Below are 26,460 nucleotides of genomic sequence, written 5' to 3'. Positions count from 1 at the left end.
GAGCAAGCCCTGAGCTCAGCCAGTTGTGGTTCCAAAATAAAAAAAAAAAATAATCACTTCACTTGATCACTTGACATCCCATTATTCATCAATTTGCTCAAGCAGGCGCCAGTAATGTCTCCATTCGTCCCTGTCACGTGCTAGTGTAGACCAATGGCATCTGCTCCCTCCAGGAACATGAAGAGCCTCTAATTGTTTGTTCAGGGTCTTGACAAAGAAGTCTGACCATCTCGTAGGTGGGCGGCCATGCATTCCTTTGATGTCCTGCGGAATTCAGTCAATAACGCTCTAGTCCAGCAGTCGTCTTCAAATCACGTTATGCGTCTGGTCCATCTGATTTTCAACATCTTGGCAAACGAGACAACATCCCTGATTCTTGATCACTGACGGAAGTTGGAACTCCGGATTCCTTCTCTCACTTGAGTGAAACTTGATACTCCAAGCATAGCTCTTTTGATTCCCCTTTGAGCATTCTCATCCTGTTTTCGTAGGCCCAGGTCTCTGAGGCTTATGTTAGTGCAGGAAGAACAGTGGAGCCGAAGAGGTGTCCCGGGAGCCTGAGGTTCTTTGTCCTCATAGTTATTTCTTCAATGCTCTTGAAGGCGTTGCAAGCAGCTCTCTTTCTCCTGTGTAACTCAGGTGCCAGGTCATTTGTCATGTTGAGTTCGCAACCTAGGTACACAATAACTGCTGCATTCAGAGATGTTCATTCCATTGAAAGCAAATGGAACTTCAAGAACTAGTTCCTTTTTTCATGAACATTGTCTTCGTGAGATACAAGAAAAAATAATAATAACAAATACAGCATACGTTTACCTTGACTCTTAAAGAAACACTTTGTGGCCAATGCTAGAAATATTAAAGTAGTTGATGGTTGCAAGGCAGTATCTCTTTGAGTTAAAAGAAGAAAAATAAATAAATAGGCTTGGATAGGAAGGAAACAGCTAGAGAAAATGCTAAAACTTTACTTAGTATCTTTATTGGGGGAGGGAAGGGGCATACCCAGCAAAACTCTGGGTTACTCCTGGCTCTGCACTCAGGAATCACTCCTGATGAAGCTTGGGGTGATCATAGTCACTGTCACTGTCAACCTGTTGCTCATCAATTTGCTCGAGCGGGCACCAGTAACATCTCCATTGTGAGACTTGTTGTTGCTGTTTTTGGCATATCAATTAAATACACCTCGGGGAGCTTGCCAGGCTCTGCCATGGGGGCAAGATATTCTCGGTAGCTTGCCAGGCTCTCCAATAAGGGTGGAGGAATTGAATCCGGATTGGCCGCGTGCAAGGCAAACACCCTACCCACTGTGCTATCACTCCAGCCTGGGGTGATCATATGGGATGCCAAATATTGAACCCATGTGTGCAAGGCAAGTGCACCATCACTCCGGCACCATCCTTTTTAACCTATAGTTAGAAGCTTTAGGAAATAAGCTTTGCTTTTCCCAAAACTGAGGATCAATGGCATGAAATAACCAAATTGTAAAACTGGTGGACTAGGGACCAGACACACAACTTCCTTACATTCCATTTGAACAGAGGTCTCTGAATTTCATTGCTCAGCACCTCAATGATGTGTTGATTTCAGAAAAATGGATGAAGGGAAAGAAGCCAAAGATTCATGTTGGAAAATAAAGTGTGAACAAAAACGTAGAATTAGACAAATCACAGAGTTTATGGAATGAGCTGTTTAAATAATTAAAAAAAAAACTGACTTGAACCATGATAAGAATATGAAGAACATTAACTTTAGATTGTGAAAGATTTGACTATCAAGTCACCCAGTTTAGTCTTCAAAGACTAAGGAGTCATTAGTTTATTTGGGAAATATAGTTACTTGGAATGAGCATATTTGTACTATTACCTGTCCAAAGTCAATCGAATTGACACCTTTAACCCCATTCCAGTTGGAGTTTATCACAGAGAATGAAACAAAAACATAAGGAGACAGACAAATGCACACAGAATGGCCAAGTGTTTAGATTGTCATCCCTGCCTCACGGGCCATTTATTCAATACAATATTGCTTACCTACTACTCCACCAGGCTTTCAAGAAGTGAACCATTGTTGACAGAGACATTAAGGAGAGTTAGTAAACACATCAACATTCAATGGGTATATGAAGGGGGAAACTCAGGTATTTTGTACATAGCTAACAGAAGTCACCCTTAAAATATAAAGTCCTGACAATTTCCTGTTCTACTATTGTGGTCCTTAGAGTCCCTTCATCTAAAATACCTTATACACTCTTATTTTATACGTGCCTGGCCTATTGCACTTTTGCAGCTGGCAGATATGTGTTATCTATTCTATTATCTATCCTATTCTTTCCTGCTTTATTATTCTTCCTGGGTGCATTTTTGCAAACTCTTTGCATTATAATACGTAAACTATCTTGCCAAGGGGCTTCTGCCATCCTTAGTATTTATTTATTTATTTATTTAGGGGCCAAATTTCCACAATTACCAAGATTTTTCATCTATTTAGAGAAAAATCAAGTATTTTTAGAAAACACTTCTTCAGAAGTAAAAAAAAAAGAATTAAAATATATGCAACTTTTTTCTCCAAGAAAAGCAGAAGAGCATGCAAATGATGGAGTATTTTATTAGTTTGGCTTTCTCTTAATTTGTTTCCTTTTCCCCCTGGTTTTGGTTCCACATCCATTGTGCTAGGGGCTTATTCCTGGCTCTGTGCTCAGGGACCACTCTTAGCTACCCTGGGAAAGCTATATGTGGTATAAAGGATCGAACCTGGTTCAGCCTCTTGCAAGGCGAACAGCCTATGAGCTGTACTGTTGCTCCCAGTTTTTCCTTTTGAATTGCTATAAGCTGTCACTATCTTGCTGCATATTTTTTCATTGTGTTCATGCCATCCTGAAAGAATTATGCTGCCTATTCTAGGGGCAAGATAGCTTTTCAAGACAGACACCATAAACTCAACTGCAAACTTGGATCTACCACATACAAATGTATCAAACAAACTTAAAACTGGAGCACAGTAGAGGGACAAATAAACTCTTTAATAATGGATGTTCAGACTTAATAATTTCAGGTCAATGCTATGAGAATAGGCGTATGGTAAATAAATTAATGATAAACTCCTGGTGAGTAATAAAACAATTGAATTATTTTAATTTAAAAATCATGTTTATTAGTAATGATATATTGATGATATAACCAGAGAAGGGTTAGCGATAGCACAGTGGGCAGGGCATTTGCCTTGCATGCAGCCGATCCAGGTTCAATTCCTCCACCATCTCCGAGAGCCTGGCAAGCTACCAAGAGTATCTCATCTGCACAGCAGAGCCTGGCAAGTTACCCATGGCATATTCAATATGCCAAGAACAGTAACAACAAGTCTCACAATGGAGACATTACTGGTGCACGCTCGAGCAAATCTATAAGAAACTGGATAACAGTGATATAGTAATACAGTGATAACTAACATTAAGAGATATACTTGTGTACATGCTTCCAATGAAGCAGTCTTACGCATCAAAACATTTTGGTGAACAATATTTATTTAAATAATTCCAATGTCTATTTAGAGTGATAAGGACAGATACTTCTATACTGGGGCATAGCAGGAGTGAATATGGAGAGAAAAGGACAGTAAGAGACTAGATCAAAACTTAGTGGCTACAAATCTATGTTCTTGCAACAACTTCTAATAATTTTTGTATAATTGAGCAATATGGGCCTTTTTCAGACAAATATGGTAGATTCTATATTTTCTGCTTGTTCTTTTCTGTTTGACTTCTGGAGAAATATAAACAGAAACTAAGGCATAAAGTAGATCTCATGTTGCAAGCACTCAGTTGAGTGCTATACAGAATTCAACTGTAATGTCCTTGGTGTCAAACTTATGATTTTGTTATAGTTTTCAGGCCACACCCAGCAGTGCTCGGATTTACTCCTGGTTCTGTGCTCAGAGATCACTCCTGGCTGATCTCAGAGAACCCTTTGAGGTACCAAGGATTAAACCCAGGTTGACCATGTGTAAGGCCAGTGCCATACCCACTGTGCTACCTTTCAGTCCCCTGCCTCCTCCCCAACTCTGTGCCAAACTTATTTTAGAGTTACACCAGCCAGCTCCAAAAGGGAGTAGCCTTAACCTAGTCTTGCCAATCTCTTTGCTCACTCTCCAAAACAATAAGAAAAACATTTTTTCACTCTTTCTAAACTTAAATTATTTATTCAAATGTTTTTACATTTGGCACTCTTCCAAGGTATTTTCCTTGCCAGCAATTTTCCTTTTCTCTATCTCTCTCTCCCTCCCTCTCTCCCTCTCTGTTTTTCTAAGCTAACACGTAATTTAAGAAAATTCACTTCCATATGGTCCTCATTTCTAGTTTCTTAATTCATCTATATATTGTTGTTTGTTATTCAATATCTTTTTCTTCAGGTTCATATTAATGTTTGTCTGTTTGTATTTAGGAAGTGAGTTTCATTTTAAAGACTTTTATTTATTTTTTCATTCCTTTTCTCCTCTAAAAGTCTTATTTTGGCAATATAGAGAACAGTTATGCACAAATAGATCTAAGCATCTTCATTTGTATCACAAGTAAGAATAAAATTTACAGTTGATACAGAATGCCAGGTTTGGAGCTGGGTGACATTGATTCCATGTTCAATTCAGTCCTCCCATATACCCTGCAATAAGACATTGCATCATGTTGCAGGTGGACTCACAGAAATATAGTGTCCCTCGGGCAGAAGATCACTGGGATACATAATCACAATTTAGGTCACTGCACCTCCATAAACACAGACTTCTTCAATTCCTGAAGTTCTATCTTATTTAGAAATAAGGCAAGGATCTATGAAAGTGTATTTATTTATAGTGCAAATAAAAAAAGAAAGTTTTTCTTTGGTAAGATTCTGGGGAAATTTATTTCGCCTTTGGTGAATTATAGCTTCATTGTCCTTATTGAAAGAGTTACATTTTTTTTTCCTTCTTTCTTTCTGAAGACAAGGTTCCTCTAAATGGGGAATGCCTTGAACATTCTTGATCCCAAAATATAGGGAGGAGAAGGAAATAAATTGAGTGTAGTAGAAGAGGAGAAGAGATAGATGAGAAGCAAGGGGGTCAGGGGTCAAGAGGATTCATGTACACTGGTGGTGTTAAGGAATAACAGAGCTAAATATCCAGAGAGACAACAACACTGAAATCACGAGAACAAATTTTAATAACCAAACATAAAAGATACCTTTAAAAATGGCAGACTGAGGCTTGTGAGAGGTGGTGGGTAGGTAGGAGAGTGAACCTGGTAACATCAGTGGAGGGAAGTTGACATTGGTGGGATGGATGATGAAACATTGTATGTCAAAAGCAACTAGGGGGCTGAGCAATAGCACAGCGGGTAGGGCATTTGCCTTGCACTCGGCCAAACCGGGTTTGATTCCCAGCATCTCATATGGTCCCCTGAGCAACTCCTGAGTGCAGAGCCAGAAGGTGTAACCCCTGTGCATCACCAGGTGTGACCCAAAAAGCAAAAGCAAAAACAAAAAGCAAAACACAAAAAGCAAAACACACAACTAGGAATAACTTTATAACTCAGAGTGCTTTGGTAAAATAAAATTTGGGGGTGGGGTGGGGCATTGGGATGACTAAGTTTCAACAAAGATCTCCCATTATTTGGTCGCAAGTGGAATCTTGAAGACCCCCATGGAATTTAAGAAACCTAAACATAGACAATTTGACTGTTAACTGTTCTGGGAATTTTGTTATCTATTAAAAATAGTAGATAAAACTGAAGCTTGAAGATGTCTACTCATTCATAGTAAAAGAGAGCTAAGTGGCTTCTTAAGTAATGGTTACAGAAATTATGGGTGAGCACATTTTATACTTTATGCACTTTGAAAAATAGGGTTTATATTTTCTGGTTTTGGTGTCATTATACACTAAATGGGCATACTATGTATGTCATTTTCCTTTTAAAGGTGAGAAGTCTTCTAAGGTAATACAAATGTCAAATGCTTTCAATAATCTAGAATCTAACATACTTTTAAGCTTGATCCTTACCATCCTCTGAGCTGTTGCTTAGGTGATGAGATTCCCTCTGAAAAGTATCCTGGCAGGCCAGACAGACAGTAGAGTGTGTAGGGCACTTGCCTTTCATGTGTCTGACCTAGACTTGATCCATGATACTATATATATATATATATACATATATATACATATATATATATATATATATCATACCTGCCAGAAATGCACCCTGAAAGCAGAAACATGAAAAATCCATTCGCACTGCCAGGTATGGCCCAAAAACCAAAAAAGAGAAAGGCATGCTGGTATTCCAAACTGTAAGTTTTTTTTATAGGGAAAACTATTTCAACAAATATTGTTAAAGGTTTCCAAGGTTATAGGTTTTGGGTCCAGAGAAAGGCATGCTGGTATTCCAAACTGTAAGGTTTTTTTTTATAGGGAAAACTATTTCAACAAATAATGTTAAAGGTTTCCAAGGTTATAGGTTTTGGGTCCAGCAAATCTTTGCTATACAAACATATTTTTTCTCTAGAGATTCTTTCTTCATGAGAAAAAACCCAATTACCATCTATTTCACAATAAAATTAAGTCTGAAACAAATGAAGTTGCTCTTTGTACCTCCTGCTTCCCAGAGCACGCTCTCTCTATATATATATGTATAAATATATATTATATATGTGTTATATATATTATATTGCATGTATTATATATTTATGGATTATTAAATTAACATGTACATGAAAATAATAATGTCACCCACACTACCCATAAAATTGTCTAACAAGTTATGTGATAGTTATATTTCAACTAAAGCTGTGAATAAAAAAGAATATTTAATGTCATTCATTTTGGTTAATTTATTTCAAAGGCCTGATAATTTTCAAGTAATAACATGAGAGTTCCTCCTACCCACATAGGAAGTGAAGGGTGGTACCAAAGGGGAAGCATATACTTTTATTCTAAAATTCACTGAATAACTGAATATAGACTCCAATCCAGGAGTATTCTAATTTTAAAATGTTCTTAGTTTCCATTTCTCCTGTTGTTGAAATATTAGAATTAAAATAGGAGTGGATATTTTATATTCTAGTCAAGAACAAAGACAATGCCTGAATTGCCTAAGTTACAACTTCTGCTGACTATTCCAATTACACACTTGCTATATTTCAAACATGAAAATGATTTGTGTAGGTTGGTTTACATAGGAATGACATTCAACGAAGGGAATATATTCCTTGGTCTTTGATTTTCTTAACAAGCAGCTTTCAACTTTCTGTTTTATTAATTGCCCTGAAAACCTACAATTTAGGTAAAACTAATTACACTTGATTTTACTCATTTGGTTAGAACTCTTTTAATATAAGTGAGATTGAATACAATCACTCTCATCTATATGTGTTGTATATGATATGACAATAGGAAGTACCAGGAGACATATATCTGCTCCTTCAAAATTAGGTCTAACTTGATTTCTAATGAATGGTTTGCTTTTGCAAGAAATTGCCTTGACAAATCTTTTCTTCTGGGAATCAATACTTTTTCTTGTGTCTTTTTAAAAGCAAATTTCCTAGCATTCTGTTACATTTTGTATTTTCTAACATAATAAATGAACAATATTAAGTACAGTATGGGTTCATATTATGAAAATCATATTTTGATCAAGATATACATGGCAGCTTTGTCATTCCAGAGGATGGCATGGAACAATTTTCCAGAGGAGTAAATTGGGGTTGCTGTCTTTGTAGATCCCAAACAGGAAGCCATTGTGAGATATCACAAAGACACTGAGAGTTTATAAGATGTAGTTGTTTTAGAATAATAAATCAGAAGTCAAGGAATATGATAAAATCATGAGATATATACAAAACATCAAATTATTAACATGGAGAATAGGAAATAAGAGACAAGCCATTTTCATGAATTTTACCACCTACAGATTATGAAACATATCATTTTTTTCTGTTCTAGTCAGATCTTTGTGTCTCTGTCAACAGGATAACATCAGTCCTGTATTTATATTAAATGACCACATGGTATCTGGTGTAAATGCAACATGTTTTTCCATGCCTTTCAGAAAAAAAAATGAATTATCATATATGAGGGTGAAAATCTTATATTTACTAATTATACTTAGAATTGAGGGACCCATATACTGACAAATCTCACAAGGAAACTAATCACAGATCTTCATAAATTTCAACCTTGTGGTTCATAATGTTAATTCTTTGTGATTTATAGCAAGATTTTGACAAACTGAATAAACTCCCCCAGATTTATTTAACCTTTATTAAAATTGTGACAAACATCCTCTCTCATGCAAGGAAGTTAGAAAGATTTGACAGTGATAATATCTATGATGAATTTGACACATACATTTTGATAGATTCCCTTTAACATTGTTGACGTACTCCAAAAAGTAACTTGCAATTCAAGATAAAATGGAATATAGGTCATTTTTAATTTAAGTGGTGCCCTCCTTTTTAACTTAAGTTTATGCCCCTACTATAATACCTTCTATTTCTCACAGCCTCAGCACACTGTTGATAACCTAATATCCTAAAAAGACCATGAACCATCAAATGATCTTATTCTGAATTTGCTATAATTGAGTGTCCAAAGAAAAAAATGGTTAAACAGAAAAATAATCTGAATCAGAAATATGTATAAATTCAAGATGCTACAATCTCCTGTTTGGACAGAAAATGTTTCATATGAATTCTCTGAAAGTGGCATATTTATTCTTTCCTCCCAATAATAAGACATAGCCTTACATGTTACGGACTCTCTGCCTTTCATAATTTAGCAATTGCCAGTACAGATCAATGTGTATGTGGGCTTCCCTGCACCAAGCGTGGGACCAGAGGAGAAGAGAAAGCTTGTCACCTTTGATTACTTGCCCTATTCCAGTGTTAAAGAAACAAGATGTGAAGAATGGCCTCTCAAGAACATTTGATCCAGCCTGCAAAATCACTGCAACTTTAACCCTTCCCTGCTGGAGATCCATGTATGATTCTCAGAGGCACTTTCAATGGAATGTCATTTCCAATCAATGCCTACGCACAGACGTGTAAACATTTCAGACTCCACAGGAAAACGATCCTTTATTAAAAGCAGAGAGAACAGACTTCACAGCATTTTTCTTTAGTAACACATTGACATTAGGACAGCACTGGACTAGGTGGCAAGAAATCTGATTTCTAAGTTTGTCTTGGTCCTCCATTAGCTGCAATGCCATGGTTCGCCCTTCTGTTCAATTGAGAAGTTGAACAGAACATCTAAGTGCTCTTTCACACCTGTCATCCCCATATCACATAATCCTAATGATCCGTGTCTGTAGCTTCACTAGATTCCACTATTTATTTGCAAGTTAATAATTTTTAAGTTTATAAGTAAAATAAAAATCAGTGTTCAATACCTAGAGGATCAAATTCAATTACTCAATAATTATATTTAGCTTAGTGGTAGGTTTATATTAATAACACACTTTTAAAAATTTTAGTGATTTATATGATGTGTTTACTATGATAAATGTGTTAACTTACCATAGAATAAAGTTAGGCATAAGATTGGCTTTCAGTGAGGACACAAAATGTGTTTGTCATTATGCAAATTGACTTTATTTTGTCCTCCCCAGTCAGTGATCAGGAGAAGCAGTGGTCTCTTCCAGCAATTCTCACCCAACTGGACCAGCAATTCAATGCAAGGCTATGAAAATGTGGTGTCAGATGGGTCTAGCATTGTCAGGGCCAACCCTATAGATATATTAGGGATCTCCACTGGAGCCAGGAATTGAACAAATGTCAGCAACATTGAAGGCATGTACCATAACCCTGAACTCTCTGCTTTCTTCTATGTTACTTTAATTAAAAGAAGTCTTTAAATATTGGCTTTTTAATAAAGAAAAGTGTGAAATTTCCATTTCCGCAAATACCCTTGCAATTCTCTGCCAAAAGCTGTGCAGAAAAATATAAACAACACACTAGACAAAACAACTAATCATAAACCATATAGACCATTGCTCAGTGAAATGGCATTCTGGGCCTCGCCTGCAGCTTCAGGGAGTGTACTCTAGCTTTTCTATTTCTTTCAGCATTCTCACTGCCAGCAGGACTGCACAAATCACGTAAGCAACTCGTAGAAATCACATTTACAGTCAACCTGCATAGAAAAGTCAAAGGAAAGAGTCAATGCAATTAACCCAGAGTGAAATCCTGCTTCAAAAAATTCTCCCACTCTATTCTTGGATTTATAGTACAAGGTTTTCACTGTAATGGCTCTTGTAAATTAATTGCAGACACAATTGTCTACGGGCATTCTCAGAATAAGTGGCAAGTAGTTAATTGCACCCCGAATTAGCCAATTCTGCCCATAATTAACCGTTTGAAGACAATTAATTGCATGCATAATATTTGCACCTGCAACTAATTGGAGACCCTTATATTGTTCCTGGAAGAAATAAATAAATAAACAACAACAACAACAAAAGAATCAGGATCTACTCTTAAAATGTTTTCTTTTATAGTCCAAGGTCTAGAGTACTAGGAAGAGGATGGGGTTGAGAAACACTCATCTGGGTGCAGCTGCCTCAACGGAAACCAATTTTAAATCTGTAAAGACCAGTGAGGTTTGCAGAACATTACTTTATGTTTGTTTTCCTTCCTTTCCTACCCTCCTCTACCGTTAACGTGAACTAACCGTACTTACACTTCATGTCCTCATCTATATAATAAAAAGAATTAAAGCTACCCAATTTAAGGTTTAAGGTTTGAAACATTAAGACCTGGCTACATATTGAAATAACACTTGTATTTTTTTAAAAAAGGCCAAGTTGTCTGCTGTTTTTGCTATTTTTTTTCACTTATAGAATGGCAAAACATGCCTGCCACAGAAAGAACAAAGGTTCAGCAAGACCCATAGAGTGCAGGAATAAAATCCATGTATTTATGATTATTTTAGTTGATGCCTGGCTGTCTATAGATTAGCACAACTTATTTCCATATTAAAAAATAAGTTGTTATTAAGCACAACAATAATGAGATTGATAATTTTAACAATATAAATATTGTTACATAGTAAATATTTTTGTTTAATGTATTACATAATCTCACATTATTAAAAATTCCAAGCAGATTCTATGTTCACTTCTTCTCATCAGAAAATTGTTTTTAAAGGGTACGTAATTTTTCTTAAGCTAATAAATCACAAAAATATTTGCTAAAAACAGTAACGACAAATCTCTCAATGGAGAGGTTACTGGTGCCCTCTCAAGCAAATCGATGAACTATGGGATGACTTTTTATATACTTATTTTGGGTTGGATATGACAAAAACAGTAACAACAAGTCTCTCGATGAGAGACATTACTGGTGCCCGCTCGAACAAATCAATGAGCAACGAGATTTTGGGTGAAGACCACACCCGACAGAGCTCAAGACTTATTCTTGGTTCTACCCTCAGGGATCACTACAGACAGTGCTCAGAGTACCATATGAGATGATATCAAATTCCGTTGGTCACATGTAAAGCAAGTACCCTATTTTCTATACCATCACTCCAAGCCCCACAGAGATACTTTTAAACTTGGATGATCTTTTCCATACAGAATACCTATTACAGTGCCCAAGTATATTGAATACTCAACTAAGGATAGCCAAATTATTTGCATACCTCTGAATTTCTATGTTTATTCTTTCAAAATGGCATTTCCAAGGACTGAATGATTATATTGAAATTTAATATATATTGGATTCTTTTGATCTGTAGATCTTGCTCTAATGCTTTACATAAATTAGATATATTTCAAATCCCAAATAGGGACATAAGCACTATGCCACAATCAAATGGATGATATAATTAGAATCAGAGAAGGTCTAACTAATTTTCTGAGGAAACTGACAAGATGAGGTGAGGGGCTCAAATACTAACATTTTGATTCTAAAAGCTGTTATACTATCCTGCCTTTTACAAACTAGATGGACAGATTTATCTGTGAATTAAAGTGCTCTGTATATAATAAACTTTGATGTGATAGAATTTGTGTTTTAAAAAATCAATAAGTAAAATAAAAACTGTCCCTGGATACTAACAGCTTGCTTTATCAATTAATAGCCAGACTATAGTTTAGAAAGAGAGGGCAAGAAATTCTCCTTTCTACTTCCCAATAATGCCAGAGCCCACTAACTAAAGGCTAGTCTGGCATTAAAAGCCTTTCTCTATGGTAAATTTAAAATCATTTGTACAAACATCCAGACAGATGTCTAAGAAATGAAATCAAGAATAGGGTTAGGCCGACCTAGATGGTGAGATTGAGTAAAAGAGCTGGCAAGGTGGTCTTGTTTCATAGAAAGTCAAACCACTGCAAGAAGTTGAGGTTAACTCCACATGGACTCTAGGGGTAAAAAGCCACAGTGGCTGGGGAATTGCACTCAGTTCTACCCCACACCTGTCATTTAGCTCCTATGTGTCTCCAGGGACCAATGAGTCTTTAAGAAAACTAAGTGGACTTTCTACACGAGTGTTTGTTTTATAGAAACAGGACTTATATATTACAGACTGAAAGATAACAGTTGATCTTCTGCCATTGTGTAAAGGAATTTAGGAGTATTGGTCTACTATTTTATGAAGTGCAAACGTCAAACAATGTTTATGCCAGAAGAGCAGATGGACTGGAAGCTTCTAGTGGTGCTAGATAAGCTCATCACCTCATTTTTTCAATAGCATGACAATTCTCCGCAGTTAAGGAAAGAAAATAAAGAAACAGAAAATTAGCAGGGGATATCATGTGACAGAGACAAGATTTAAAGGTATCAGAAAATTATGACCTTGTTTCTATCTTGAAGTAAACCAAACACATGAATTGTAAATCCCATTGATAAAGGAAAAGGAACAAAATAAATGATATAATATGTGTTACTCTTCTGTATAGCTTTACCATCTAGAAGACATAAATTTCTTAATTAGAGTGTTGAGAGGATTGTTTTGCAATCAGATACAAATTCAAATAACTCTCCCTTCAATGAATTAACTCTATCCACAACCATGAATATTCTGAACATCTTGTTGAAACTAAGTTTCCCATTTATGTATGCCTATCCATACAGTGGAAAGGCCACCATGGTCCTCCCATGTATGTTCATGTGCAGTAGAAAGGTCAACACGGTCTCCCATATGATTGTAAATCAACAACAAAAAAAGCATTAATGTCATATATTTTTGAATCATAACTGCATTTCCCAGAAAAGTAATTCTTCCTTTATTTTCTTTTTTAAAAATTATCTTTTTAATTATTTTTTAATTCTTATTCTTAATCTTCTTAATCATTCACACTTAAATTTTTGTATACAACACATGTATGAGTTCAGGTACTACCTTATTTCCCCCCTTTGACATATAAACAAAGCTGGAAATATACTGATATTCACTATGAATGTGTTGAAATTAACAAAATCTCCTTGACACTCATAACTCAAGCCTGTAAGAGTTATGTAAAATGGGAAGAATATACAGGTTGTTGCTCTGGACAGCAATTCATCTGCCCATTTCCTGTAAGCACGGGGATTCCAAGTTTGCCCTATGAATCTATTCTTTACTGGCACTGGCTGCAAGTGCTCCCCTCTTGACCCATCTTGGAATTTGTCTCCTAAAAGGGACCACCAAGCTAAGGATGATTGGAGGGCTCACTCAGGACAGAAGATGCATGCTGAAAGTACACTATAAACTGAATATGATGGCTACTTAATATCTGTATTGCAAACCATAACACCAAAAAAGAGAGAGAAAGAGTAAAAGGAAACGTACCTGCCACAGAGGCGAGGGGTGGGGGGACAGTAGGAGGGACACTGGGAACATTGGGGGTGGACAATGGGCCCCGGGGAAGGGATGGGAACTCGAACATTGTATGACTGAAATGCAATCAGCAAAGTGTGTAAGTCTGCAATTCTATTTCACAATGTTTCATTAAAAATTAAAAAAAATAAAAGATAAAAAGAATTTGTCTCCTAGTCAGGGTAGCCATAAAGTCTCGGAATTAACCAGAGATACATGGAATTTATTGATTATACACATTCGCTCATTATTTTTATATATATATCAAGGATGCCCAAGTTGTGGTTAACAGTTACCTCTAGTTTCTTCCTTGGTGGTGGTTTGCTGGGCATTGTTAATACCTGTAATTATTAATACCTGTAATTGTTAATACCTGTAATTATAGGCATTGTTAATACCTGCCTTCCACACTCAAATTTAAGTCTCCGTTTATTTCCAGATAGAATGTCAGCACAAAATAAACGTTGCTGGAGGATTGATCATCGAAGGTTGACCACGGCATCTGTTTAATTCTGACACATTACCCCCATCATCCCCCAAAACTTGAATTTAAAACTTCCTTAATAAAAGAGACAAGTATGTTAAATACATACAGTACGAAGGGAGATCAATATCCTGCCATCTTCCATCTCCCCAAATATTCGTGATTGGAGGGCGGAGGCAGGGGCTCTGGGGAGAATGGCAGAGGTTCGAGGTAGCAAGAGGGCATGTTAAAGCAAAACAGACAAAACGACTTTGCTGAGGTCAAGCTCCTGGACTGATAAGGTTCTTGCTTTTCCCCAGAGCTGCTCGGTCTCCCTACTCATTCTCTTTCTCTGTATTAAAATTCACAGAAACCTCTAAATCCCATCTGGTCGGGAGCCGCGTCTCTTCCCTCACTCTCCCTCCTCCACAAAGGCACACAGACATCCATCTCCCAGCTCCCGAGCACCACCACAGAGCAGGAACTCAAATATGCATAATTTATACAGGCACGCATTGACTGATGCCTCAACACAAGAGTCGTACAAAAGCAATGAAAAGAATTGCTTCTCGAATACGAGGCACAAATCAGATGGCGGAGGCCCCAGTGGTATCGCAGAACATGTGCCTTAATAACGTCGAAATCTCTCTGCAGCCACCACGGGGTGATCTTCAAAGATGCCAGTGGCTCCAGCCTCAGCCTCTCTTTAGAACTCAAGTCACAGCAGAGCCCTTTCTCACATTATTTGCAAGTTGCTCACCTTGCCCAATCTTCAAACATGACCTAATTGCCACCTGCCAGGCAGTGGTGTGGTGTAAAATGTGGTCCTATTATGTTGGGAGATGGTGTGATCACAGAGCTGCTCACGTCCCAACAAGCAGATTGAAAAGAGCAGATGGAAACAAGGGGGCAGGAGAGGTCAGCCTCAGAATTAAGATTCCGTTTCTCATTTATTTAGCAGGAGCCCCATCCCACCCTACACACATTAAAAAAAAAAAAGAAAAAGAAAGAGAGTAAGAAAGAAAGAAAAACCAGTTGTTTAAAAACCAGACAGAGAACAAAAACTCAAACCTATTAGGTAAAGACGAATGACTCTTGCACTCTCAACACCCAGAGACATCCAGTCTCAGAGTCTGGCTGAATTTCCCCCACACCCTTGGACTACACTGTTACCCTCCTTACTCCTTCTGTCCAAACTGGCCTTTGAAGTAAGTTCAAGATTGAGGAGTAGCTCATTAACAGGGCACCCTTTCCCTCACCAAGGTTTCCTGTCTGAGAAATAGTCATAAGAAAAGGGAGAAGACAAAGAAAGAAACCCACTAAATACAGGCTTTAAATGGATTGACGTTTTTTTGTTCAGAGATCCATCTCTGAAGGTGAAAGAAAAACAGGTGTGAGAAATCTCCTGCAGAATCCATAGTAACTAAATATTGTAAGAGGAATCAAATGTTGTCTGGAAAAGAGGTTTTAAGCCATGTAAGGACATTTTTTTTTTATGCTGGGATAAGTAGTAATCAGTGTATCACAATGAACATTCATTAAGAATATTCAGAAGCAGAAAAGCAATGCTTCTCAAGATTGTTTATGTATTATATTATAGCCCTGGAGTGGGGGTGGGCGAACTACAATATATAAAGGTCAGTACTGATGACAGATATATTAACTGTATGTGGTGTAAAGCAACGTTTGATCCATAAGACTCTACATCTAGAATTATGTTCGGGTGCTGCTGCAAGGATGTAAAGACATGACTTAGATTTTTTTTTCTGGTAAATATTAGCAATTCCTGTGATGATGCAAAGATGGGGGGGAGTATGAAGAAATCTATCAAAGAAGCAGATGTTTCTAATTTTAAAATATGTATACACGTTTTAAGAAGTTTCTAGGAATATTTATGACAATTGTGGGTGATGTATGGTTTGGAAATTCTTGTTATCTTTTAAGTGAGAATGCTTTTGGCTCAACATACATGTAGTATATATAGAGCAAGGATGAGAATAATTGCAAGTGAAGTACAGAGAAAGTTTAATTTAATTCAGTGACTGAAATATGCTAGACTCCTGCTCTGTGCATATTTGAGGAATTATGAAATTCAGCATTTAATTAATATCACTCTGCTTTACACACTGTCGCTCTTTTGGTGAACCCACAAGTGGAGCTTGAAAACCTATTTCACAGACTTTTTTCTTTCCTTTGTTATGCAGTCTATATAAAACATCTGCTGGTTTACCTGAGAGATAAGCCTTGGATTCTGAAAAGACAGTTTGCAAAGGCAAAAGCAACAATCAGTGTCAAACTCGAATGAGGGTTTGCCTGATACATCCTCAAAACCTGGTGAATTATCATGTGCAGCTAGGTCAGTAGGTGCCTGCCTCCCTTCAGTGTCTGCCCCACTTCAAATGGCATCTAAATCTACAGAGATAAATTGTTCATCTAGGAGGGACTATCAGTGATCCAAAAGTAGCAAACAAAAACAACCAAAAAAAAAAAAAGCCTACAAGTCATTTGCAAATCATCTTTCTTCCCCTTCTTAACTTGATTAAGTTAGCTGCAACTTACTCATTCACTTTGCAGTTTTTGAAAGTGTGTGACTCTTATTTGCTGTTTGATATGCTTCTATTCTCTTTATGCTTGGATGCAATTATGTTAAACTTTACTTTGCTATCTATTTGTTTATTTATGTATTTATTTGGGGGATCTTGGTGAAAGTAGTCTTCCAAGTAGTGCCCGAGAAGACCCAGGATATTCTCTGCTATCTGAGCTAACAGTTCAATACTAAGGAACCATGGATGTGTTGCTTGTTGGGTCCTGTGGTGCTGGAAATTATTGTGGCCACTCCTGTGATTCTTGAGATCCTCCAGCTGCATTTGGGAATGCTCAGAGCATCATGTGGCTCCAGGAATGGGACTAGATAAGTTTCACCATTTTTGAACCCTTAGTTTATGGAAAGGGATGCTTCAAAGGGCCACTGAAATCACATGTAGGACAACCAGCTATATTTTCATGTAGACAGTTATCACAAATATTAATGCTTTACCTATTCCTAGATTCTAACATTTCTAGACTCTTTCAAAATTTTTTTCAGAAAAAAGTATAATTTTCTTTATGAAATTTAAAATAATTAGATCAATATTTAAAAAATTCATATTCTTCAACATTCTTTTATAATTTATTGCTCTTTTTTAAAAAATTTGTGCATTGTCACAATAGATTCTTAAGTCAACTGAAAACAATTGATCGTGTTCTTAGTAGCATAATACAGGAATATTTCAGCATGTAGGAAATTGTCAGATACAAGTTAAACCAAAACATTTTCTATATCTAGAAATGAACAAAACCCTACAAATGTGATCCTAAATCTGAAGAACCTATATCTAAAGTATTGCTTTATGCAAAAAATTTTGATTTTGATTAGAGAGTTCTAGGAATGACAATGAGGAAAGTGATTTCTAAAAAAAATGTTTCATTTTATAATTTCTGGTATAATTTGAGTCTGGAGCATCCTTTCAACAAGAGTGGTATCATTTTAACTAGCAGAGTACTCAAAACTAAGATGAGGGCATGCCTCAAAGTCTAGGGAGAAAGCTTGAATATTAAGAAAAAAAATCATGTACTATTTATTTTCAATCTATTTTTATACCAAAAGAAAATGATTGATGAACCAAGGGCTCTTCTTTCTAGAACACTTAATGGCAACAACAAATTTTTTAAATATTAAATTTTTAAAAATTTATCATTTCTACAACATTAGAGTAATATTGACTCATGAAAAATATGTAATTGATTTTCAATTGAGATATTTTGATAAAAAAAGAGTATTTGAATTGTTTTCAGGTGTTTCTCCCAAAGAAGACTCTCTTGTTATTATATGTGTATATATGTGTATATTTTTGAGAAACTTGTCTATTTATAAATACATGAAATATGTACATGATACACACATACAAAAAAACATAATAGTATTTCAAAACATATCTAGGTAGAGTACTTGTGTTCCTCATACTTATTTTTACTTCTTGTAACTTTTTTCAGTATATTCAAAGCTATTTACAAACATGAAAATAAAAAATAGTTTACAAAAAATTATGAGTCTGATGCAATAAAAATGTATATCATGATCTAATATGGTTGGTTTCATGACTGCCAAGCCTGAACTTTGAGTGGCGCCACTTAACCCCAACAAGTGATTTCTTCTTTACAATGCAACATAATATATTCTTTTTTGACATGATATCCTATGTCACTGTCACTGTCACTGTCATCCCCTTTCTCATCGATTTGCTCGAGTGGGCACCAGTAAGGTCTCCGTTGTGAGACTTGCTGTTACTGTTTTTGGCATATCAAATATGCCACGGGTAGCTTGCCAGGCTTTGTAACCTAGTTTTTCTTTCACTTTCTTTCCAATTAAGGCTAGGTTGCATGAAAATATTAGTTTCCAGAATGTGTATACCTTTTTTGTTGTGATGCTTGTGGCCTTAGATGTGAAAACAAAGGATGGCTGGTCTACGATATGAACAGGCTCAGTGGTACCCGCCATTCTATTGCTAGGATACTGATCCAGCAGCATCAAGTCTGCAGAAAAGTAAAACTTTATGTTGTGGAGATGGTTGTTTTTAGAATGTAAGTAAAACAGGATGATTTGGGGGAATGTCATCTGCATCTTCAGTTATTTTTGGAAAAGTGTATTAACTTCAATTATTTTTTCCCTTTCATTAACTGGTTTTGACGTTTCTTTGAACTATATGAAGTATTAAACTACTGAGGGAACCCTCATACAAATAATATCTATAAAATGTAGTGGCCATAGATATAGTATCGGGTTTAAGGCAAATTGTCGTGTGTCTATATAGCTGATACTTGCTCAATCCCTCACATCACAAATAGTTACCCATGCATGATAAGGAGTGATCCCTGAGCACAGAGCCAGGGGTAAGCCATGAGCACAAATGTGTTGTCCCAAGCCCCAAAATCAATAGTAATTTTTTTTCCAGAGGGCTTTGAAACCTGAACAGGAGCTGACAATTTGGAAAGGAACTTAGGGAAAATGAACAGTAGGGAGTATGCCTTCTAATTTTTCAAGAAGGTACCCAATGGTAAAGAAATTTGCAGTAGCTGGATGAAAGAGATTAAACTCTTCTTGTCTTACTGAGAGGAGTAGCTGGTAGTATATGGGTAAGAAGCAATTACACTCCATAGAGAATGAGGAGGAAAACTACAAGTGGACAAAGGTGATTCACACATTATCTGTATATATTGAATTCTACCACCCGCAAGGCAGAGCCTGGCAAGCTACCAGTGGCATATTTGATATACCAAAAACAGTAACAATAAGTCTCACAATGGAGACATTACTGTTATCCACACGAGCAAATGGATGGCAACGGGACTACAGTGCTACAGTGCTATACTGAATTCTATAGAAGTCAAAAGGAACTTGGTGCTGAAGTCACCACATAGAGACACTAAAGCAGCTCTGATGGTCAAGATGTTAAAATTTTAGAAAACTTATAATAAATGAAGAGCGAAAATGCCAGATAAGAAGCTGAATAGAAGCATAACAAATCAGACATTTTGAAACTGCAATTGCCTGATCTAAAATAATGGAATTACAGTGCCTAAAAGACAAAGAAAAAAATACCTGATGGCTGGTAGCAGAAGGGAAATTTGGGGCAATGGTGGAGAAAACTGATTACTAGTGAAGGGATTGTGTTGGAACAATGTTTGCCTGAATCTCAATCTTGAATAACTGTAATTTTGCAATTCACAGTCATAAATTTTTTTAAAGAATTAAGAGAGCAATTAGAAAAGCAATTTGAAGTTTTGATAATAAAAGGAAACTGTTGATGATCTATGAAATTATGAGAAAGATTATTATAATTAATTGAGTAAATGTCATTTAAATTTAAAAATAAAATAGTGGAGTTAGTGGTTCTGCAGCTAAATCAGCAGAAATCACCCCCTCTTATAAAGAGAGGAGGATGGCTTAATTAAATAAATAAATACTACTTTAAGGATTTATGAGGCATTTAATGAATTAGTAAAAGAAAACACGAAGCATAATGAAAATGTTTCCAAATTTAGTAGAAACATGATTTTACAAGTCTGAGGAATTCAGTGGATCTTGAAAAAAACACACTCAGATGTATTCCTAGAAACATCATATACACTTCTCCAAAGAAAAACCAAAGATATTGAAAACAATAAAACATAATGCATTGTATACTAGGAACAATTCAAATAGACACTCTAGAGAAAAGGATAGTTAAATATCCTTAAATCACTGCAAAAAAAATCTTCACCAATTTACAATAAATTTTCTAAAATGGAGATAAAACTAAGACAATTTCATGTAAACAAAAATTAGGGTATTCTTCTTTAACAGGCCCCCTTATGAACAGAAATCCTAAGATAGATATTCAAGCTCATAAAGCTAAAAGTAGTGGCATTTCTCCAGAGCACTATAATAGAGGGCACCTACCTTGCACACAGGAAACCTGTGTTCTATCGATACTACCATCAGGAGTGGCTCAATACACACAAGAAAACAAAAGAAATCAAAGAAAAGAAAGAGAAAAAGAAGAAAGAACGCACTAAATTATGATATCTATTTACTCAAACTGGAGTGATAGCACAGCAGGTAGGGTGTTTGCCTACCATGCAGCTGACCCAGGTTCAATTCCTTCATCTCTCTCAGAGAGCCTGGTAAGCTACCGATAATATCCCGCCTTCATGGCAAAGCCTGGCAAGCTACCCGTGACATATTCAATATGCCAAAAGCAGTAACAACAAGTCTCACAATGGAGACATTACTGGTGCCCGCTAGAGCAAATCCATGAGCAATGGGATGACAGTGACAGTGACAGTGATGTTTTGTCTTCTGCCTTCTTCTATTTGGGGAAAGTCAATAATTATAAGAAAATAAGGTAAAAGGGAAAATAAGGCAACATTAATCAATCCACTAGTTTTGTGTCTGTGTGTGTGTATGTCTGTGTGTATGTGTTGATTGTTTCAGAATGGCTGCAATCAAATTTAGATCCAGGAGACTCTTTTCTCCTCCTAATTTCATCCTTTCCTAGAATCTAGTAACCCATGTTCTTCCTTAATCCCCTAAGATTAAATAGTTGATCACTGTACCCTGAGTTCCTAATTCATGTTCTTGAAGTTTGTTCATTTGTAAATAAACCCTTCTAACTTTTCCCTTACTTGAGTACATGTACTATAAACGACTTCCTTTCATATCTCTAACACGAACAGGTCAGATTCAAAACTGAGAAAAATTTGAGTTTACATATACAGGTTTTAGATTTCCAAACTATTCATGAATACTGAGAATCTGTGATTACTGAATATTTACCTCTGTTAGAGGGAACATAGAGAGGATCTTCAAATAATATCTCATTCTATCATCATTCTAATGATAAACAATATTAAAATATAATATACTTTATGATCACATAGTTATTTCCTTTATTAGAGAGATTTTATCTCAAGAAGAACCTTATTTTAAAATTTAGCCAGAAACATGAGAATGACCTATAAATGGACATACTAAAGGCAATGAAATATTCACAAGATTCTGAAGAAGTTAATTTAAATATTTTTCTAATGTAAACACTGCATATCACATTAATAAATATTTCTCAATGATAACTCTTTGGTTTGACTACTAGTCTTTATTTAATAAAATACTTATTTAAAGTGTTCAAGTTCATGAATATATTGCTCATGATTTCTCCCACACAAATAAGTTTAGTTTCATTCCTTCTTACTTGAATATCAAAGCTTTCCAGCATTTTGGAATCTTTTCATTACAAGTTTGACGAACAAGACCTTAAGAGGAAAAAATAGTTTGAAAATGCTCAAAACAATTTTTATATACTAAATGTCATTTTAATGGATGAATAAAGCCTTGGTAGAGTATTTTACTGACTTTTTCTTTCATTTGCCCATCTAAAATTGATAAAATATAAACATTAAAAGTAAAGGGTCATTAGTATTTTTATTTTCCTGAGTTCTCAAAATACTGTGAATATAGTTCCTGAACATATATTTAAATCATTGCAAAGGTGCCAAGATTAAAAACCTGACTCCTTCATGAACTTGGGAAAAATACTTTCATCTAAGATTCAGTTTCCTTACATGTGTAACTGGAGTGATGACAGTCCCTTGCTCACAATATTATAAAACTAAGTAACATCATGTATGTTGACATAAAACACTCAGAAACTGATCGTTGTTAGAACAAGTCAGAATGTTTTATTTTCCTAGTGACTAACTCTTGCTTTGGCCTGACTGATAATGACCTTCAACTCTTCCTAAAATTAATCATCATTGAGAAAGTTGCTTATCTCTTATGTTCCCACTCCTTCACAGTTGATCCAGTTTACTGTAAAGAGATTTCTTTTAGATGCTCCTCCCATCAATATAGTAAGCTTCTTAATAGGATTGAAACCTATTTCTGTTACCACGCTTTCTCTTTTAGTGGACTATGTCAGCGAGCTGTATTGATTAACAAGAGACTACTAAGTGGCATTATAGTTCTAGAGACTGGATGTCCAAGATTAAGACGCCAGTAGGGCGAATTTCTAGTGAGGATTCTCTCTTTCTGCTCTAAATTTTCTGCCCTCTCACAATGTCTCCAGATGTGACCTTTCCACAACTTCTGTATATAGAGGATGAGTTGAGTTCCTTCTTTTAAGGACATATATCCCATGGTATTAAGATCCCATCCTTATAACATCTTACAATTTCTCCTCAATAATAGTCATATTATGATGAGGTCTTCAATCTATGAAGTCAGAGATGAAACATTTCAGTTCTTCGCTGAAGCATCAATATTTCTGGTGAGCCCAACCTTGGCATTTGATCAGTAGGGTGCTAATGTCACTGATAATAACATATTCAGCCATGTATACAGAAAACCTGATATACACATTAACATATTTCAAACTCAATAGAGGTTCCATTTCTTCTCAAGGATTCCTTATTTAAGAAAAAGATGTCAAGGGATAGTTCAGACATGAAATCTTGGGGTTCTGTGGGTAAGAGAAAGCTATTGTTTTCAGAGAAACCTAGAAGGATAAACTTCACTGCAAGTCTGGTTTATCAGACAGGGCACAATTCCACTCCAATGTTTGATGACCATAAAAATAAATAAAGATTCAGTCAACTGATCTTTATTGTCCTTCTGAAGATGTTTTCCCCTTCATCACTATCCAAGAAAGAGACTGCAGAGTAGAAGCAAAATCCGTTAGAGAAACATAAAAATATGTATGGAAAAATGTGAAATTTGGTGTAGACATTCACTTTCCAGACTCTCAGGTCACTGTCTGTCACTATCATCCCGTTGCTCCTCAATTTGCTGCAGGAGGCACCAGTAACGTCTCCATTGTGAGACTTGTTACAGTTTTTGGCATATTGAATACGCCATGGGTAGCTTGCCAGGCTCTGTCATGTGAGCGAAAAAGTCTCAGTAGCTTGCCAGGCTCTCCGAGAGGGGCAGAGGAATCGAACCCTGGTCGGCCTTGTGCAAGGCAAACGCCCTACCCACTGCGCTATAGCTCCAGCCCAGACTCTCAGGTAGGTTTCTGAACTTGCAAGTCAGTCACAAAAGTGCCAGTTAGCACTTCAAGAAAAATAACCTTTTCATTTCATTAGAAGAAATACCTGATGATTGACTGACACAATATGAGAGGTTCCAAGTCCTGAGCTGAACACTGAAAGATAACCTGAGCTTAAAGAGCTATGAAGAATAGAGAAGGAAAAGATTGAATAACTAAAATTATTATTCCTGATCCAGGTAAAAATAATATTCATGTATTTTAGTAGTTTAGGGGTTTCATATCATTTTATGCTTTCCAAAGGGGAATCATATGCCCTTCTATAAAACCCCAATGTGAGGGGTTGGAGCTATACCACAGCGGGTAGGATATTTGCCTTGCAAGTGGCCAACCCAGGTTCGATTCCCAACATCCTATATTGTTCCCCCGAGCACCTCCAGGAGTAATCCTGAGCATCCCTCAGTGTGACCCCAAAAGAAGAAAAAACAAAAAACAATGTGATAAATTTTCCAGAGGGCCGAATCTAAATGTTGGACATGGGAGTCTCCCTGTGGACAGTTTCACAACAAAATTGACCACATCATATTCAATCAAAGGTTTTGCTTGACTGATGTCATTGTTGTCCCCAAATTCCAAAAGGAATCAGACCACCATCTCCTTCGTGAAAAATTTTACTTGACAAAGTGGGGAGAAAGGACTGCAAAGTTTAAGTTTAAGAAGAGAACTCCCATGATGAGCACCAACTGGGAGCTCTTTGGCACTATTGCAGCAACGTGGGAAGATGCCGTCCTTGACAACATCGACGAGGAATACGATGGACTGGTTCAGCACCTCCACGTCTGTGCGAAGAATTCCGAGAGTAAGAAAGCCACAAATAGACGCCTGTCTTTGAAAACTCTCGAGCTTATTCACCAACGTGGTTTGGCATGAGCCTCAGGCAACCACAAGCTAACGTCTGACAAGCAGATATCATTGGCTACACTAGCACGCGACAGGGACAAATGGAGACGTTACTGGAGCCTGCTCAAGCAAATTGAGGATCAATGGGATGACAAGGATACAAGTGAATGTGATAAACTGATATTACATAGTAGAGACATGGATGAGAAGCAGAGACCTGAACCCCTGTTATAAATTAACCCTAAGACTAAATGAAGGGATAAAAAACATGAAAACATATTGTTTGTTTATTTGTATAATAGTGGAAACATCATGAAATGTCATGGGTTTTTAATTGTTCTCCCACTTTTCCCTCATCCTCTTCCAGAAGTTTCTGCCTTTGGGGGTGGTGGGGATAGCGTCCTTTGGGCCACACCCAGCAAATCTCTGGGCTTACTCCTGGCTCTTCATTCAGGGATCACTCCTATTGGGGTTCTGAGGTCTATATGTGATGCTGGTGATCAAACCAAGGTCTGTTATATGCAAAACCAGGATCCTACATGTTATACAATCTCTCTAGTCTCTAGACTTCCATATTTTTAAAAAATGCAATTATCTTTAGTTCAATTTGGAATAATTTGGGGTTTACCTTACAGTGTAGCCTTGACTTTCAGAGAAATATGCATGGCATTCTTCTCTCTGCTAATTTTAAGCATGATCTTTAAATTTTAAGAAGTTTCTGTTGTTGTTGTTGTTGTTATCATGGACTTTAGTTATCACTGACCCAACAACTTCTAACTCAGTACTTGGTTTTCTAAGAATGTGCAATCTCTACTCAGTGATCATTGTCTGTTTTGGGTAATATGGATGGTTTATCTTGCTCACATTTATAAAGAACATAGAATAAACACTAATTAAATTCCCTAGTTGTCAGATAAACTCAACTGAGTAAACTGGCAGAGATATTTTCAGTGGACCTTGCTCTCTTATTTGATGAAGTTCTTTGAAGAGCCCTATGTCTGCTCAGAAAAGTTAGTTTAATGATATTATTTGTAGAAATCATTCAACAAAACTCTTCCAGTGTGTCCAGAATCCATGAGGCAGAACTGGCAAAGGGACAGTGTCTGAGCTGCTGATCTTACTCACAATTTGATTCTTACCAAAGTTTTAAGAAAACTAAAAGTTGCAAAGCAATAACAACAAAATCTCTCATCTTGAACAGTTTTGCTTTAGGTTTTTATCCAGTAATATATATATATTTATTCATTGCTAGAATGAAAGGATAAAATATTTCAAGTTTCTATGTTTTAAAACATAAAATATGTTCTTTGTCTATGATTTTTAAAACCCCCTCGACAACTAGTTGCACACATGTATTAGTGTGGGTGTTTTGGGTCAGTCTTAAAGGTATTCAGGGACCACTCTTGGCTCAATGGTGAGGAGATACTCCCACTGGTCTAAAGGAACAGGTATGGTCTCAACAAGTCCTCTCCTATAAAGGAAGTGATTCAATTCTTTGAGCTATCTCTCTCATTTTGCATGCTCTTTTTTATTTGATTTAATATATATGAAAACACACATTATCAAATCCACTTTGTATATGAGACTTTTTTTCCTTTTTGACAAAAAGTATTATTTCACTCATGATTTGTAATTCTTTTATTGAGAGGGTATCATTAAAACAACATTGCAGTACCAAGTTCTTCACCAACATATCTTTTCCCCTGAAATAGTGTCTCAGGG

At 36.4% G+C, this 26,460-nt stretch overlaps 1 long non-coding RNA gene across 1 annotated transcript in view; it reads right to left on the bottom strand.

Annotated features, from left to right (window-relative positions):
• Positions 1 to 8,254: 8,254 nt before the first annotated feature.
• The window catches only part of LOC129399614 (uncharacterized), a 113,060-nt gene continuing 94,854 nt past the window's right edge, over positions 8,255 to 26,460 (bottom strand). The window contains exon 4 of the long non-coding RNA XR_008627194.1: positions 8,255 to 10,149. This is a non-coding gene — a long non-coding RNA (uncharacterized LOC129399614). The remainder of the gene's footprint in view (positions 10,150 to 26,460) is intronic.

The sequence above is a fragment of the Sorex araneus genome, chromosome X (genome assembly GCF_027595985.1).
Source record: "Sorex araneus isolate mSorAra2 chromosome X, mSorAra2.pri, whole genome shotgun sequence".
NCBI classification, from domain to species: domain Eukaryota; kingdom Metazoa; phylum Chordata; class Mammalia; order Eulipotyphla; family Soricidae; genus Sorex; species Sorex araneus.
This window is presented reverse-complemented; position numbering and strand designations above follow the sequence as displayed.